A 17,634-nucleotide genomic window follows, 5' to 3' on the forward strand; every position below is an offset into this window, starting at 1 on the left:
GTTTATTCTTTTGCAGACAAAAAAAATATTGCCTGCCATTCTGATAAACAATAAGAGTTGCCCACCATCAAGCCGTTAGCCACAGCAGCCACCAGGACGGTGAGGCCTGGAGGAAGTTCAGGATGGAGGAAAACAGGATATTGGCCCTAGATAGTTAAGATGCATATCTAAGGAATAATTTCAATGAGCCCAAACTCTTGCTTCTACTCATGCATAGAAAAGCAACAAAGTCATTAACTTGAAATGTCTGTCTTTTGTGATCGGCAATAATCTTCTGGTGTTTGACTACATTTTTTTTTTCTAGCAAAAACTCTGATGTATCCTGGCTCCTCCCTCTTCTTTGAAGCGATTCCTCAGAGCCGTCTGAAAGCCTGTCTCCCAGACTATAGTACGCAGTAAGTACTCTATGAATAACACATAAATTGCAACTTCTAGGTTATGTGTTTTTCTTCAGTTAACACTATATTTGTATTACAGTCATGTTTTCAACTTTTAAAAAGTGATATATGATCAAAAATATAATTAAATCTACTTTAGGTTTCATACTTAACTTTTTATAATTTTATTCTGATAATTTTTTCACTTTGAAATTTTACTCCAACATGTTGTTTTAATTTTCTTTTTAAACCATTAGCTTTTAAAAATCTTAAAATGGCAACATTTGATGATTACTTTGCTCTTGGTCCTGGAAATTTCTGTTAAATGAGAGGAAAATATTAAATTTCTCTAAATCAGCTAATTAATTTAGGTTATCACTCTGTTTGAACATAAAAATCACTGGGTCTATTTCTTGGTAATTTATCATTGTCTTACTTGTGTTAAATTTGCAACAGTATTTTCCAATCAGTAAATTCATTGATAGCTTTGATATCTACATTCCCTTCTAGTCATTCCTATACTAAAGAAAGCTGAGAGAATATGCATTTTGACTATGATATGCTACTTATTTAGGAACAACTGTGACTGAGTGAGTGAGAGCTGGAACTGAAGGAAGAGGAGTAAATATCAATGGTTGAGTGTAGAATGTGGTCAGTAGGAGTAATAGGAAGATAGTGGTATTAACAGTGAAAAAAATTTATTTTTAAATTATTTTTCATAAGGAACATGAGCTAATTATTTTTAGTAAATTGCACATGGAAAAAGAACAATGAAATATGTATATATTTTGCTTTACCTTTGGATTTCTTATAGAATGACTTTCATTTTTATGTACACATTGAAACCAGTTACAGTATTTTAAATGACTTGAAAACCAGGATCAAATTATATTTTGTCAAATAATATTTAAATTATTCTTGCCTGCCTTATTCTGGAGATTTTATAAGCTGGATAGAATAGTTGGTCTTGGTTAGTCAATAAGTCTTCATGACCATCAATTTTCTTCAGTAGGTCTTGGATACCAATCTATAATTTAAGTAATTACTATGGTATTAGCTTAATTGCTTAGCCAGGAAACTCTTCCTAACCAGTTACTGACAAACAAAAACAACAACAGGATATAACTCCTATTTTTATTTCAAAAATAGCAATTAAATTCAGCAAATGACAGGTTCAACTTCTTTATTACATGATCAATGCAAAAGCTGAGATCCTGTTACAGATGACACTGAACTAGTCTTTTCCAGATAAACACAGAGTTAAAGGAAGAAATTGCCATTAAATAAAAATAAGATATTTTATATTATTTTCAAGGAAAATACTTTCATTCATAAGTATTACATTTATTAAAGGATATCCTAATTTGTACTTTTTACCTGCAGTCACAGGACCATATATTTGGGTGGTGTTCCATTTAGAAACACTTTAGGGTGTCAGTTCCTACTTTATGTGTTGGTTGACTGCATGATGAATATACAGAAAATATATCTGAATTTCATTGGAACCATGGGAGAAGAAGAAAAGAGACTTAACTATGTGTGTATTTTTTTCTACATATATATTTTTACATTTGATACATTCCAGATTATGTTGAGAGCCAACATTTCCATTACTGTGAAAGCTTATTTTTCTTGTCTTTAAGTGTAGACTCTAAGACTCTGGACAGAGTTGAAATTCTATCCTGTCCCTATAATTATTGGTATGAAGTAATGTATGAAGAATTGATTAATTAGGTTCATTTTGGATCGACCATAGTATTTTAATTTCTGGTCAGGTAGGTAAGGGATGATGCTTCTGCTTTGTAGGGTAGAAAATTCATTATTACAGGGATGTACCCAAAAAATGTGTGTGGCTTTTTATTTACCTATAATGGATACAATTCATCTGAGACCTCAATAATTCAGTGGGGATAACTGGGGTGGGGAGAACTTCAATTTGCAAATTCAAAGTATATCATTTTCTTTCAGCGTAGATAGTTTCTTTCTAGTTGAAACAATTTAATTAGATAAACCATTGGTCAATTCAAAAATCAACTTTTTTTAGTCAGGACTATGTGTCCTGTGCCTGTCTCCTTTATAAGAGGGCATCAAGATGAAGCGGAAATTTAGGGTCCTCATTGGAGGGATGGAGTGCCCCATTATGGTTTTGTGCTGGTTTGGATTTGCAATGGTTGATGGCTGACATCCATCGACTTGTCTGACCCAGTCTGATCCAATCCATGTGTGTCTTGTTGGTGTTCATCAGTGAAATCTATGGCTAGGAAATTATGGTCTATTTGTATTGACTAGGGCAGAACCTAATTATTTTCCCTCTTACTGCATGCTATCTTGATCTTAGATGGCACTACAAATCCCTTATTTGTTCTAGTTGTGTCTTTCACTTGCTCCCTGGTACCTGCCTTGAAGTTCTTTGCTTTGAGGAATGCACTGATTTCCTCATTGTAACTACCTTTTTAACCATTTCCACCCACTGCCTCAATCAACACTGTTACAACTCTCCTCTCCCTGCCCCAGCGAGAGGATGGTCTCACGGTACCTACTGGTCCCAGAGTACAAAGTGAAAGATAGGGCCAAAGCTCCTGCTTCCAGTTCTCCCTTCAACTCAACTAGTACCTATCTCCCATGATTTTCAGCCTGAGAGGTGTAGGTAGATCATAATACACATCTGGAAGGTTATTTTCTCTGCCTCTCCTTTCCTTCCCAGTATCACCTCTTCAGGAAGAGAAAGGCTTTCTGCTCTTTCCTCCTTTCTGAAAGAAAGTTGCTGATGCCAAATCATGGGTTCATGGTTTGTAATAAAACCCTGCCATGCAATTTGCTCAAACCTATTCTTAATACATTAATGGGAGCTAAAGAAATTTGTAAAATATTTTGTTTCTTAACATATTTTGACATTGAAGCCTATTGACTAGCTGAAAAATTACACCTTGGTTGTCAAAAGCTGAATGTTTTCTTTTTCCCTGGATTTCTACTGTCATCTTCATAACTATCCTGGAGGCAAATGGATGTCTCTGAAACTATTTGTTTATTCTTTTATTTGGCAAAAAATTTTTTGAGCATACATTATGTGCTTGGCACTGTGTCAGGTGCTTATGTGGTAGTGGTGGAGGCAGACAATAAGTCAGAGATAAGGAAGGTATTAGAAAGTGACAAATGCTAAGGAGGAGAGTGAAGCAAAGAAGGGCAACTGGAAGTGTTGGGCGGGAAATTTGTGCTAGTCCTCAAGCTGGGGCTAGGAGTGGGGAGTGAGTGGGAGGTGGGGTCAGGGGGCACTGAGAATATGACATTTGAGAAAAATCTGAAGGAACTGAAGAACATCATTATTCAATATCTGGGGGAAGACCATTTCAGACAGGAAAAATAGCAAGTTCAAAGGCTTAAGGGCAGGCATTGTATCTGCTTGGATCAAGAAAGGAGTTGGAGATGAGGTCAGAGAGGTAATGAGTAATCAGAACATACAAGACCTTGCAGTCAGAGATGGACTTTGGCTTTTGTATGGGTCAGGAGGACACTTTAGCCTTTGAAGTGAGGAATGACATGATCTGAAGCAAATTTTCACAGTCTGTAGGAGAGTAACGGGGAAGTAAGGAGACAGTCGGAAGTGATTGTGGTAATAAAAGTAAGGGATGATGGTGGCTTAAACCAAGCCCCTGGCTAGGAGGAAGTGGCTAAATTCTGCATCTATTTTGAAATATAGAAACATGTGTTTTGAAATGATTTAATAACAAGCCAGATATGGAAATTAAAGGAAAGAAAAGAAACAAGGATGGCACCAAGATTATGGTACTGAAAACTTGAAAAAATGGAATTGTACTGACCTGAAAAGTAAAATGAGTACATTTGCAGTGAGGAGGACATCAGGAGTTTAATTTTGGACTTGATAAGTTTGACATGTCTATGGGATATGCCAGTGGAGATGCTAAGCCCGCAATTAGATCTGCAGGTCTGGAATCAAGGGAGAGGTTCTGGGTTGGAAACATTCTTTACATTATGACCGTGTTGTTCTTAATTCCTTACCTAAGAGTGATAAAAGGTTGCCTTATTTGACATGAAAGAAACAAAAACAGAATAAATTGAAAGAAGTTAATGGAATGCCTAAAAACCAAACCAAAATTTTGGTTAATAATGGATTTGCATGAACACTTAAAATCCACCTCTCACCCCCTCAACCAGAAATACTAAAGTAAAAAGATCATAGATGGAAATTATTCAACAGTTCTTAATAATTGATAGTACTCAGATTATGTTTAAGTTACAGTTATCTCTGTGGCTTGTTCCTTCACCTCCTTCAGGTCATTGCTTCAATCACTTTCCTCTTAATGAGGGCTACCCTGATCAATGTATCTAAGTTTCAGACTAATTTTTTCAATCCTTCCATTACAAACCTCCTTAAAATGCTTTATTTTATTTTTTGTTTACCAATAGCATTTGTCACTTTCTCAATTACTATGCGATTTACTATTGTTTGTTCATTGTTGCAGTGAACACAGTTTGTGCAAAGCTCTCCATTCTGCTGGCCTCACCTATGATTCCAGCTTTGGCCATGGGCACTGGTTCCCTGAGGGCTTTGACCAGCTTCAGATAGCTTGTCTGAAATCTGACCCTGCCTCATTGTAGACTCACATCTTAAATTCCGGCCTTAGGGCTTCTTTGCAGACTTCCTTTGGGAATCAGCTGGGTACAAAATCAGTGTAACCTGAAGGTGGGGGAGTTAATCTTGTAGGGCTACCATTGGCCAATGGGAGGTGAGCATTTTCTTCCCTCAGGCAGATGTTCCTGGACGCTTTTCATAAAGTATCCCAAGGGACAGAACAGTACTCAACCAGAGAGGTGGCCAACTTAGTGCATCCATTAATTGATTCTTCCACCATTCTTCTTTTATCCCAGCCTCATCCCACATCTAACTCCTGTCCACTGAGATCATATTCCTAAATTAACCACTTACACTTAATTAACCCTTGGTCACAGGCTTTGCTTTATGGAGAATTCAGGCAAAGAATTTTTTTTTTTTCTGTCTTCTACCACTTCATCTGTCCAAAGGTAGCTGATAAATCCTAAGCATCCAGAAGACTGGCATCTGACAGGTTCTCAGCAAGTATGTGTTGAAATGAATTGAATGTAATTTGGTTCTCTAATTACTAAATCAGGTAGAGAATAGGAGTTTGGGACCCCAGTGCTGAAGTACAACTATCAAAGTGATCTATTGCCTCATAAGTCATTGAACTTCACTGTAGGGGAGTTCGAACTGGTACAGCAACAGAGAGTAGGGTTAAAGGGTCTGCATTCAGAGGCACGCTGCTTGGGTTGTGTGTCACTTGCTACATGTGTAGGCTTGGAAAGTTCTTGAACTTTCTGTGTGATGCAACTTCCCCATCTCTAAAATGGAGACAATGGAAATCTCTAAATCAACTAGTTGTGAGAAATAAGTAGGTTAATATATATAGAACATACATGGCAGGTAGTAACATGTTTGAGTATATAAAACATACATGTTTTCTATTATTATTATTATTATTATTATTATTATTATTATTATTATTATTATTATTATTATTAAATTTTCACCACACATATTAGGGAGACCCAGCATCAAATTAAAACAAGAGGACAATGCCAAGTTTTAAAGAAATCTAACCAAAGGTCACCATTTTCCTATATTTTACTTGTTTTAGTTACAATTAATATTTACTCTGATAAACATTTAAACAAAATGGAAATATATAAAGTTCCACAATATGTTCCACTGCCATAGCCCTGCTAAAGTTTCATTTTATTCAAGTATAAATTTATTTGTTTGCTAATACTATCAGCCCGGTTTATAAATTAATTAACCAATTCATGATAAATACTAAAATTTTATCATATACTACCTTTTATTTGGGCCCCAATGCCAGAAGCAGACAATGTCAACTGATTTTGCTACTCTGAAGCTTATGGATAAGACATCACACTATGTTTCAGAATCCTGAAATTTCATCATTTGTGAAGTGGAGATTGCCATGCCTACCCCACCATGTTTGAGGGAATATTAGGTGTCACCGTGTTCATGAAGGGGTCAAGCACAGCCTCTGACATGTAGTTGAAGATCAACAGCATTAACTGAAATCAGAAATAATTGGAATAAAACTGCTTGGAATCCCATCCACGTCCCCACACTTCTCTGAGTCTAGAGCTGTGATTTTTCTTAAGAATTCAAACACAATGTTTGAGTCCTACACATGTCTCATTAGTACTTGGCAAATGGAATATTTCCATGAAAATAAATGTTCTGGAGATGAGTATTTGAAATAGAAATCTTTTCATTAGTCATAACAGCAGCACCAGTGACAGAGTTATTTCAGCTGTATTTCAATTTGCAATTTAATCTAGTAGGTCATAATGAGAATTACTAAAAGCAACCAAATCTGAGTTCTTTAAATTCTTTTAACTCAGCATTATGTGCTGAGCAAATGCGCTTATTAAACAAGCTGCTTATAAGGCATGATACCTTGGTTCAGATACTAACTTATATGCTGAGTGTGATTTTTAAGGTAATAAAAATAAGGTAATAAATGGAACATTAGACTTGTGTTAAAAAATTAATCTCTAACTGGATGACCTTGACTTAACCCTTACTTTTTAAGTCTATAAAATATGTGGTTATGGCAATGTAGAAGAAGATTGTAACAGATAGCTCCTATTTCCTACATTGGCATTTTTGCCAAAAATTCTGCATGGAAGGTCCTGTGTACCTTTGAGACATTGTTCCTTTAGCAGTTGGAAACCTCAGAGTGAGATTCAAAGACTGAGTATCTCCATGAATCTGAAGGAGGAAAGAAATCTGCTTAGTTTTGTTGCAGATGGCTGCCAACTTCAGGATGTGCCACAGACTTTTTCTACTATCAGGTGATTTATGAATATCAGCTAATACCCAGGTTAGCACTTTTACTGCTTTTAGGTTAAGTGCCATAAGTTCATGGGTTCTGTAACCTCACATGTAATAAAAATCAAAAAGATGAGAAAAACATGATTTTTAATCCATCCACCCTCTAATGTGAATTTATTTATGATCACTTTGACTCCTGAAACTATTCAGTCCTAATCACACATTATTAGTGAGATGATTTAGCATAATAAAATTGTGCCTTTTTACATCAGTGCTAATTAAGTGCCTGAGGCACAACAGGTACTAAATTAAATACTGTAAATTTAATTTACTGTAGTAAATTCCTGTGGAGTTTCATTCAGGGAGAAATGATTATTACTAAAGTAAACCATAATACTGAAAGAAAACCCATATGATGACATTTTTTAAAGGAGTTTCTGTTAAAATGAACTAACATTTTACTTGAAATAATAATGAATAATTAATGAAAAGGATTGCAGCTGTATAAAAGCTTTCACTAAAATCATTTTCAGAATAACTCTTCAAAATTATGATTCTAGAATCTAATTATCCCTTTCTGCAGCCTTAAGAATGTATTTAGATGATTTGAGGCTACATACAATGTTAAATCTCAATAACCAAAAATCCCAGACATGGAGATGAAAGCATTCTATTAACTCTAAACTGGGATTATCATTTTTCAAAGGTCTTTCCTGCCTAGTTTTAAATGTCTGGCGCTAAAAATGATAAGCAAACAATTCTGTCAATAGACCTCTTGTGTTCCTTAGTCTGTTCTTCTCAAAGTGACAAAGTGCCTTGATTCCAGCAGCGATTCTGCAGTCTGCTTTCTCCTTGGGTTTCCATTGTGACCGTTTAACTGCTGAAACGGAGCCCAGAATGGAGAATCAATCATACAATCTGAACATTGCAAGTGATACCGAAGAGGTAAATGAACTCATCCCTCTGCCTCGAGGAAGGACAAACTGTGCCCAAATATTTCCAGAGGCATAACTTTGCATCCTAATGAGAGAGAAAAACTAAGGAGTGGGAATTCCTCAGGAACCCGTTTGCATGCTTTTGGTCTATTTCTATGCTAATCCAGTTGGCAAGTACTGTTCTAAAGTGTACAGGGTGGAGCTCCCGGTGCAGCCAGATTAGCACGTGACTAGGATTAGGCATCTAGCTGGTGCAGATTCATTCATTTGCCTGAGAAAATTCTTTTTACAGATTAAACAACCACATAGAATACAACTACTTTTATACATTTTACTTTACATGGATAAACATTTCTGTTCTCAGTACTTTTCCATCTCTCCCCTCCCTTCAATTCCCTCTCCATTCTTTCACTTTTAAATTTGGTCTTCTTTCTCCCTGGCCTGCTCTTTGACGCTCCACCCTGGGTAATGACACCACTAAACTGGAAGTTTAGCTCACTACCTTGGCACCATCTTTTTTTCTGACCGTTTATATCCTACTGGATGCCAAACTCTGTCATTAGTGCTTTAAAAATGACACCTGCATCAGTCTCTCTTTTCCATTTTGTTGCTACTATCTTACTTCAGGCTTTTATTACGTTTTGCTTGGATACAAATTAATTTCCCTGCTCTTCCCCTTGCTTTGATTTCTCTCCAGCTCCTAAGTATCTTATACATCGCTGTCTGGGTGGTCAGGATAAAGCACAGCTTGGACTTTAATCTTGGATTGAAACCTTCAGAGATTCCTCACTATCTTCCCAGACATCCAAACTCCTTGACCTGGCTCTTACACCCCTGTCCCCGCCACTGCCAACATTCATCTTATGACCCAGTTCCAACCTAACTTTCTAGCTTGACCATCCACTGTTTCTCTTTCACATGGGTGAGTCTTCCTAAACTACACAAACTTTTCTCAACACACTCTAGATTTTCTTATGTATTTTACCTAATTCCACGTTTTTGGCATCTTGCTTCCTTCATCTGAAATTTCATTTTTCCAATATTTACCTACTGAAATCTGACTCCTCCTTCAGTTCCTAATCAACATAGCAACTAACCAGCCAACCAACCAAACAGTAATAAAAGCAGCTGCATGTGACCCTGTGCTGCTACCATATCAGGACCATCCTAAATATATAAACTCTAATCCCTACCCAAATGCCGACTAGGAAGATATTATTATAACCAGTTCACAGGTGAAGAAACTGACATTCAGAAGTGTTAGTAATTTGTACACTGGCTGCACAACTAATAAGTGGTATGTGGCATATCCAGGTAGTTACTAACCTAATACTTTCTTCCTTTTTTTTCCTTTAGCAGAACCCTGATTTTTTGGGGGGGAAAGGGTAAAACAGTGTGACTAACTAAAACAAAAAAGAAAGCAAGAAACTATGTATCTCAACCTCTCTTGTAGCAAAAAGTGAGCTTTCTAATGTCATTCTAGCCAAGAAGATTTAGGTGGCAGTCTGCTAGGCATTTTGGCAATATTGTGTTGTCTCTTCCATGTCCCTTCTTCCCTCCTTATTCTTTAGGAAGTAGGGCTGAGAAGCCTGGGGAAGCAGGGACCATCTTGGGACTACCAGGTTGAGAGTCTAACACTAAAATCGGTAGAGAAAAACGAGAGGAGCCTGGGACTCTGATGGTACTGGGAAGGAGATTCTGCACTGTCAGCTGTCCAGAAATTCTTGCTGGGTAAAAAGACCAAAGCTTAATTTATACCTTGGGGTTTCTGTTGCTTATACCTGAACACAATTCCTAACTGGTACACGATAGAAATGGATTTCATACCTGCATCTGTGTTACCTGGTTTCTCCTTTATACTACACCAGCACTACATCCCTCACAGGTCCACTTAAATCTTACCTGAATCCCCATCTCAGAAACACATTTTTCTTTTTTCTGCGCTCCCATAAAATTCTGGGCTACTTTCAAGGGCCTTATGATGTCCTCTTTTTATTTGGAGTTTTTACTATAGACTGCGAATTTCTCAAGAACACAGGCTACAACTTCCTTCTTTTCCTATACTTAGAAAACACTGAACAAATGTTTACAGTGTTTGATTAAAATTCAGAAAATTCACTGTGTGGTTTCCTATTGTCTGAGTCTTCTACAAATTTGTTTTAATCTTCTTTAAATTTGTTAGGGACACATGTAACCCAAACCAGACTGATCTGGGTTCCCAACGAGTCTGCCAGAAATGAGCTCCCTCAGCTCTTCTTGTGAATTTCTCGGTTTACTGCCCTAGGGGTGCTTAGAAACAAAGCCCTCCAGTTGGCTCATCTGCCAGGTCTCCTCATTCCCCCCCCCCCCCCCAGGGGCTGCTCTGGGGCTGCTCTGAGGCTGCTGAGACCACCACTGTGCCCATTCCAGACTTAGGGGAGGAAATGCTGCTCTTAGAACCTTTTTACTCCATACTGAACACAGATCTTTTCCTAATTACTCATTGCACAACTGAGACCAGGCTATGTCTCAAAGAAAACAGCAAAGAGAGTTGTGAATGATGCAATGGGAGCACACAGATTACATTCTGGATACTGTACGTCATAACTGGTTTCCAACAGCTGATGAATTTTCTTAGTATTGTAACAGCATTATTGCCAATTTTGTCAATTGCTAGAGATACAGGGGAATTGTCACTAATTTTAACAAATAACAGTTGAAATTTTTTAATGTGGTGATAAAGTCTTGATTTCAAGTATTTTAAAGAGCTAGGAAGTGAGTGTAGATATGTTTTTAAGGTACTTTGTGGAAAAAGGAAAGGAGTGAATAGCAGGACTGGGGTTGGAACTTAAGGAAGTGTTACAGACCAGGTTTTTTGCTAAATAAAGAAACATAAGAAGAAGGAAGAGGGAGACTGAAAGGAAGAGAAGTAGAATTAGAAAGGCGAATGATTTAATTAAAGACCTGTGAGTAATATCCTGGTATTCTCCTACGTAGTGTACAGACAGTGCTCTGTGCTGTTGATCGGAAGAAGAGGCTCAGGAGATATGTCTTTGGAGAAAAATTACTTAGGAATTAATGTGGAAAGAATTTAAAATCAAATATTTTTTTCAGGCCCAAAAGCAATATAATTAAGCCAAGTCCTTTTATACACAGCTAATACTCTATACCAGACATATATTTTCACAACTTTCTCTTAGTCAGTTTCTAACTTTGTAATACTTTTTGATGTTTTATTATCAGCTTCAAACTGAGGTAGACTTTGATTACACATCCTGATTTTAAACTACTGCAGTAGAGCATTGTAAAATCTATTATTATTTTAAATCTTTAAAAATAGGACATGCCAAGTGCGCTCCACCGGACTGAGGCTGATGCAACAAGGAATTGCAGAGCTGTTTGGCCTTGGGATTCAGTCGTTAAGAAGAGCTGCCAACTCTGCCTGACCAGCGGGAGTGAGTTTGTTCACTCTTCTCTGGCCTCCAGCACGGAAGGCGGGCTGTCTGCAGCCTCTGTGAAACTTAAGGTAGTTCTTCCCTCGGAGTTGGGTTGAGACCCTCACTTGCTGTTTGATCACTTTCTGGAATCTTAAGGTGACACAGACTAACAGGAAAACAAGTAATGAAGAGATACTAAGGAATGCAGCTTAATGATGAGTTTTATAGATGAATTAATGATTATTGGTTGGCTTATAGACTTTCCTGGTTGGCTAAATGACAGATGTGATAAACTCTACATTCTTTCAAGTTCTAGAATATTTTATATTTTTTGAGGTAAGTTCTTTCAAATTGAGTGATTCTTGTATATTTAATTATTTATATTTTTGAGGTCTTTGGGATTTATCAATTACCATGAAGAATACAATTGGTAAGATTTAATTACAGCCACGTGAGCTGGTATTCTTATATACAATGTACAAAGAATGTTCTACGCACATGGATAACAAGACAAAGGTCAAGAGTGTCTCTGAAGAGAAATTATTTAGGAATTAAGGTGGAATATGAGGTTGCATACCTCAGTGTATTTCAAAGGAATATATCTATTCTGCCCCTGGAAGGAACGATCTCTCTCTCTCTGTATTTTCTTGTTCATCTGAGCAGAAAGCTCCTGGATTACAGAGCCTGCTTGTTCCTCCTTAGTAACTGTCACCGCCTCCTGCTGGTCTTTCATTCAGCAGACAAGGGGTTCAAAAGAGTCTTAATAAATCCTCATTCCTTTCCTCCCCACCTCTCTCAAACTCTGCTATCATAGAATTAATGTTAAGTTGGTATCTATGCTCTCTTAAATAGCTCAGATCTAACAAACTGAAATTTAATTGGTTAAATATGAATACTGCTTCCCCTTGTGCCCTACCCTAAGCACTATTGTCAAGTACCCAAGTACAATACAGGAAAGGTATATTAATAGTAACTAATAAAAAAGGTTTTATTTTTGACTCTTCTCTGTTTTTTTTTTCTCTAAAATAAGTGGCTATTATCTTTATAACAAAAGTTTAGGCATTATTTAAAATTATTGTGGAAGCTCATGGTAGATAAAGTATTCCCCTTGCCATCCACCTATGAGATTTCGTGCCTCCGAATGTTTATGTAATTCTATGAATAGCGGGCTCTGATCTTTGCCAATGTGTTCTGCTTTATCAACTCCATGAATATACTGACGCCATGAATGTTCTATCATTCAGCATCTTGCCAGGAAAACAGAAACCACCCTCAAACTTTCAAATAATAGGATTAATACAGGGACTTGATTACCGAGGTGACAGAAAACAGAGAAGCTAGACAAGGGTTAGTGAAGGCAACTCAGAGAAGTTCTGACCACCTTCAGACTGTAGGACATATGAATGTGTGGTTACCAGGAACCAGCAGCTGGACTCAGAGGAGACCCAGCACCATGCTAAGTGGTGGCACAGTGATCGCCGGGCAAGGGGTGAGGGTGCTACTAGCAAGAGCTGGAGCCGTGGAAGAGACATGGGCACTATCAGAGATCCTGTAGGACTCAAGGAGAGAAGGGAAGAAATACTCTAATTTCTCCCTGCAAGGATAACTCTGTTAGGATAACAAAATCTTGCTTGTGTCTTTCAAAGGCTCCCGTGTTTTGACTCTGAGGGCAGGAATCAGCCATGAGCTAAACTGAATTTTGTTCAATAGAGACATTCATAGTGCTGCAAGGCCAGAGTCAGTAATTAGGAGGACTAGCTCATCACAGATCAGATATTTACCAGTGCAGTAAAGCAAGGTTGTCTTTTTATCCTTCACGTTATATTAGAGTGACTGAAAGACTTTGATTTATGCCCTCCCATTTGTCACTTTGTAATAAAGTTAATAATAATGGCTGTATTTATTTGTACTCTACATGTAAAACCCTGTTCCGAGAGCTTTATAGGTATTGATATTTTTCATTCTCAAAATAACCTCATAGGCAAAAGTACTACTATTAGCTATTATTTTATGGAAGAGAAAATTGAAGCCTGGAGGGGCTAGCTAATAGACACAGTGTTATACAGAGATAACACAGCTGTATTCGGGGGTGGCCTTTGTGATAAGCTCTGCTATATGATTATTGCCACAAAGAAGGTCCTCAGAGAAACTCTTCTGAACTGGAGCACTGTTTTCCTATTGACATTGCCCACATGCCAGTCCCTCAGACCAAGCCACCATCTTCTCTTACCTACACCACTACAGTGGACGCTGGACTCATCCCCTCACTTCCATTCTTGTCCTCTTTGATCTGTATTCTATAGAGCAGCCAGAATAACCTTTTAAAAACACATCTCCTCTTCTCAAAGCCCTCTGGTGGTTTTCCATTGTTATTTAATAAAGTCCTACGTGACTTAAAAATATTACACCATGGGTTTTAGTGGACAGGCATAACCCAGTGCATCTGGAGTCCTGTTGCTTTTCTGGTGAGACTAGGCAGCCACTTATTTACCTACCTGGCTCCTCTTGAAGGGACATTGTCTCTGCTTCTCATATACTCAGACAGAGACCCATAGGCAAGCTTGGTAAACGAGCCAGAAAAGTCATCCTGAAATTATCTTCACCTCCTACCTACAAGAAGAGCATTGATCCATAGCAGCAGAGAGCTCCAGAAAGTCTGGAGATTTGTATATGAGGCTCAGCTCACCCCTAGAAACCCCCTGAGGGCTTGTGAGTCTGCTGGAGCCCCTGGCAAAGTGACAGACATTTTGTAATGTCTGTCAATGGTGCTATTTGTTTTGGCCTTTCCAGGGTAAATTTGGTGGGAAGCCAGGGCAACAAAGGACACTCCTCAGACTAGAGTTGGAAGAGGCAGCTAGGGTGAATCTCTAAGTAGTCGAGAGAAGTGCAGGGCAAAGGAAACTTGCCAAGGACAAATATGAACTAAATTCACTACTTGCTTATATACTTGCTTGTATTGAACAGACAGCAAAAGCTAAAAGAATGTTACAACGGGCCTTAACATGCTGGAAAAAAAGCTTGGTCCCTGGGGTGCTCTACATTTCATCCCTGTGGCAGTGAACCATGCCAGGATTTCAACCTAAGTGCTACACTTCACTAGCAAAATCTCTTAGGTGTTTCATACGTGTGATTAATAAATAAGGGGCTGTGTGAAAAGCTTGGCACTGTCTTTGGCCCATCCAGTTGCATTCATACTTCTGAGAACTAAGGTAGAAGATTAATTGATATGTAAATATAAGGAATATTTACTGGCTGGTAAATAAAGGGCCTGACAAAGTATCTTAGAAGAAAATGTATGTTCTCATACACTAGTTATAGCTGATCAAAATTACTAGAATAACTATAGAAAAAGTTTTTGGTTTTCTTTTTAGTTGCTTCACAAAGTTGGTGAAGGTGGATTGTGCATGATGACTACAGCCAGAATAATCTTTCTACTGGTTGTTATATTTTAATTTAAATACGTAGCTATGATTCTTCCCAACACTTCACTGCTTATAAATTGTGTTGAGTCCTATGGGTTCTGTAAAAATCTTTGGAACTTCTTTCTTGGCTTTGGACTTTATTCAGCCGAAATAATTACTGGGGCCATTTCAACCTGCCTTTTTTTTTTTTTCCCCAATTCAAAGGTTGTTCACACTGACTTCTCTTGCTTTGAATTCATGTAAGATATCATTAACTACGCGTGCTCTTCAAATGTTAACTCTCCCTTCAGATACTTCAGTAATGTATATGTGTGTAAGTATTTATATATACTTTAATCTGAATCCATGAAAGTACCTCTTAGGTGAAGAAAAGCTTGTTTTACTGCACCTTAATTGCAAGACATCACATACATATTTTTCCTTCTGAAATCATTGCCTGGAAAATCAATTTTTCCGGTTTCACTTTTTCCATAAAGCTAAAGCTGTAGAGGTCAAATTTTGTAGATGACACAGAAGAGTTTCGTCCATGAATAATCACAAGATCATGCTATTAGAAAGGTCTTCAAGAAATGACACAGTTCAGCCTGAATCCAAATGGGTCCACCACACACTGACAGTTCTTCTATTGTTCAGACCCCTGAGACAGACTACCCAGAGCCTCTTGCTATGGTAGCCTAGCTGTTGCATGGTAATTGTCCTTTTTTTCTGGAGGGGATGGGGTGGAGTGTTTGTTCTACTAAGCTTTTTCTTTTTTCTAAGCTTTTTCTTTTTTATTTCTTTTACCAAGAATTATGTTCATTCTTACTATGGTTTTTCTCTTGGCAGACAGAACAGCTGAACGAAAGAAATGCTATGATAGTGATTCCTGAGTGAAAATTAAGTGGGAGCTAAAGTTTGGTGATCTTTACTATTTTAGATGTTTTAGTGCTTTTGAGTGTTGTTATAGAGATGTCACACATTTAATTTATTGGAAACAAATTTAAGGGAAGAATAATTGTGCAACCTCTCCTACAAATGACTGAAATTCTTACATCAACACTAAGTCATTTTTTATCTCCTGTTGATATGAGAAAACTCTTTTCTCAATAGAAGGGCTCTATTTCTTAAATTAGCACCATAAATCTCAACATTCTTTCCAATGTATTAGGACAAGTTGGCATTTGAAGTATGAGGACTCTGAAATTGAAGTCAAAGTGACTCAACAGTATATAAAGCACTTTCTAGACCAAAAGTTTAGTTTTGTTAGGACTGGTATTAAAAGCAGTGACTAAATCTGTAAAATGATAGCCAGATTATCAATGAGTGTCAATCTCCAACACAAATCATTACTTTGCATTTAGGGAAGACAAACATTAAGCTCTTGTATCTTGCTTCTGCTGAATGTTCAACCTGCTTATGTAAACAGGTTTTTCCTTGATTAAGGGCTTTTACATGTGGATATGAATTCTGAATCTCTATATGTTATATAAGCACCAAAAAAAAAAAAAAAAACCAAACTTGCCTCATACCCTAGTGATGCTCATTGTGACATATCTTGCTTAATCAGTTAATGAACGCAAAGCTAAATAAAAGCTTTTTCACCATAAAATATAATTTATTTGGCAAACATGAATTGTGCTCTAGTATTAGGCAATCTACTAAGTGGAGAAATCATAGCTTGTGATTTCCAATATAAACCACCATAATCTAGAATATTTTCTTTGTGGCTTAGTAAAGGAGATGTCTTTAAAAAATCTATGAAAATTATGTGAGCTTACATATTTTTAGAAGTTTTGTTTTTTAAACATTTCTATTTTCTTTGATTTTATGCCTAGTTGTATTTAAAATTTATCATTATGAAAATATTCTCATGATAATAATCTCAAAAATACGGACAAGTAGAAAAAAGAAAATATCCTAACATAAATATAGCATTTTGGAGTATTTCCCTCCAGATTTTTTACACATAGTTGAAAAAATGTTTATAATGTATTATATTCATAATTTAGAAACATCAGAAAAACTAAAATTAAGGTAAATTTATTCACCATAAAAATGTCTGTTCATTAATATATTTTTTGATGTATTTAAAATTTTATTTGTAACAAAAAAAGCTTTAAGGATATAACATTAAGTGAAAAAATTCAAATTATGAACTTTATGTACCTGGTTACAAGGTTTAAATATTTTATAATAAACTTAGAAAGGCATTAGGGTTTGACTTATAAACCAAATTAATTGTGTGAAATGGCTTCTGGAGCTGATCATATTTCTGAACCATGTGGTATAAAGAAAAATAACCCAAAATATTTGGGAGCAAAAATACAAGTCAAGAGATTGTATTCAGGTTACTATATGGATAAACTAAAATCCGTCTCTTTTCTGTCTAATTTATACTTAAAAAAATCCCACATAAATATTGATTCTTAAAAATATGAAAATTGAACTGAATTGAATATGAAATATGAAAATATGGGTCTTTTAAAAAGCCAATACCCAAGAAAATAATATAATATGAAAAATTAGCAGGGGATAATTTTACCTTTAGAGTTTTGGGAGGCTAGAATGGAGGTACAATCTTTCTCCTCCCAAATTTTGGTAAATCTCCCAAATTTGGATCACTTTTACAGAATTCAGGGG

At 36.7% G+C, this 17,634-nt stretch overlaps 1 long non-coding RNA gene across 2 annotated transcripts in view; it reads left to right on the forward strand.

The window, feature by feature from the left end:
• LOC116663643 overlaps window positions 1-12,591 on the forward strand; it is a 35,423-nt gene extending 22,832 nt beyond the window's left edge. For both annotated transcript variants that reach the window (XR_004319896.1, XR_004319897.1), the window contains 2 exons: window positions 305-395; window positions 11,497-12,591. This is a non-coding gene — a long non-coding RNA (uncharacterized LOC116663643). The remainder of the gene's footprint in view (window positions 1-304; window positions 396-11,496) is intronic.
• The last annotated feature ends 5,043 nt before the right edge of the window (window positions 12,592-17,634 follow it).

This window comes from Camelus ferus, chromosome 5 (assembly GCF_009834535.1).
Source record: "Camelus ferus isolate YT-003-E chromosome 5, BCGSAC_Cfer_1.0, whole genome shotgun sequence".
In the NCBI taxonomy this organism is placed as follows: Eukaryota; Metazoa; Chordata; class Mammalia; order Artiodactyla; family Camelidae; genus Camelus; species Camelus ferus.